Source organism: Myotis davidii, unplaced genomic scaffold (genome assembly GCF_000327345.1).
Source record: "Myotis davidii unplaced genomic scaffold, ASM32734v1 scaffold766, whole genome shotgun sequence".
In the NCBI taxonomy this organism is placed as follows: domain Eukaryota; kingdom Metazoa; phylum Chordata; class Mammalia; order Chiroptera; family Vespertilionidae; genus Myotis; species Myotis davidii.
The window spans coordinates 82103-83448 of record NW_006296846.1 but is presented as its reverse complement, the minus strand read 5'-3'; the positions used below and the strand labels follow the sequence as shown (position 1 = coordinate 83448).

Genomic DNA, 1346 nt, shown 5'->3' with positions numbered 1-1346 from the left:
TATAAAAGCTTGGTGAGGCCTGAGCACAGTGGAAGTCCTTCCTCTTGAGTTGGACTTGCCGCCTGGTCCCCCAATATTCCCAAATTATCTAGTGTCTATTCTATTTCATTTGTGTGCGGCTCCTCTTCCAGACCCGAACCCTGAACCACGCAGGACGTGGAGGGAAACACTTACGACACCCAGGGACCTTAGAGACAGAATCAGGGGTGAGCCTGGGATGAGCTGCCACTGCCCATTGCTTCCCTGGTTGTAATTCTCTTAGAGTTTATGAGATGCACACTTTGGGGGGGGGGGGGGGGCAGGCGTGCTCCCAGGAGAGAGAGCACACTACAACCCCCCGCCTTTGTTTTCTTTCACAGATTTAGGTGAAGCAGGTGTTGTAGCTACTCTTTCCAATTCATCCAGAAAATCTGTATTTAAGTATTGATTGAAGGATGTTGTTTTTGACACGCAGGGACACAACTGGAAAGAAAGAGCAAAAATTCCTTCAGTCAGTTTCTAGTTCAGCCCCCTCATGAGCACTTTCTTCCAAGAATTTACAAAGCAAGTGCAATTGCATTGAAGTTAAACCCTGCCTCTATTTCCTATGTCCTCCAGAGGAATAAAGTACCCCTAAGTAATATTCTTCTTTTCTTCACTCAATCAACAGGGACTCCAGGAGACAACAGGCTCATCAAATCAGTGAGGCAGAGATGTGGACAAGCAGGTTGCTCTGGTCAACCATAGAGGACTGAAAACTCATAGAAGGCTGCTATAGAAAACAACCAGCCTAGCTGCCCATAATTCATGTTTTAGATACCATACTCATGAATATCCCTTTCCCTTCACCAGTATCTGCCATATTGTCCTTTTTTGATTAATTTTCTCATTCAAGGCTGAAAATTACAATTTCTGTACTAAAATAAAATTTCAAAACTAAAAGTACAATTTCATGGTAATTTCACCTGCATAAAAATGTGTTTTGGAGAAAGAGGTTAATATTTTCTCAAAGCTTGGAACCCCAATCCTTTCTAGAGATAGCCACCTCTCGCTTACTAGACGGGTCCCTACCAATGGCTTATCTAAGATTCTTAGGAAATAGTCATGCTAGTCAGTCAATTTCCTGACTTCTTGCTGTGTCCTCACTTGCTGGAGATGTGGGAGAAATGCCTAGTTTCCATTTTTGTCAGAAGCTGTGAGCAGGGCTGCCCACTTGCATTCCTGTTACAAATGTCTGGGCAACAGTGTTAGTCTGCTAAGGCAGCCATCACAAAATACCACAGACTGGATGGTTTAGACAACAGAAATTTATTTTTCACAGTTCTGGAAGCAAGAAATTCAAGATCAATAAAGGTGTCCACAGGTCT

At 43.4% G+C, this 1346-nt stretch overlaps 1 long non-coding RNA gene across 1 annotated transcript in view; it reads left to right on the top strand.

Moving 5' to 3' along the window:
• The window catches only part of LOC107184479, a 10833-nt gene extending 9916 nt beyond the window's left edge, over positions 1 to 917 (top strand). Inside the window, exon 2 of the long non-coding RNA XR_001515326.1 lies at positions 650 to 917. This is a non-coding gene — a long non-coding RNA (uncharacterized LOC107184479). The remainder of the gene's footprint in view (positions 1 to 649) is intronic.
• Positions 918 to 1346: the final 429 nt, after the last annotated feature.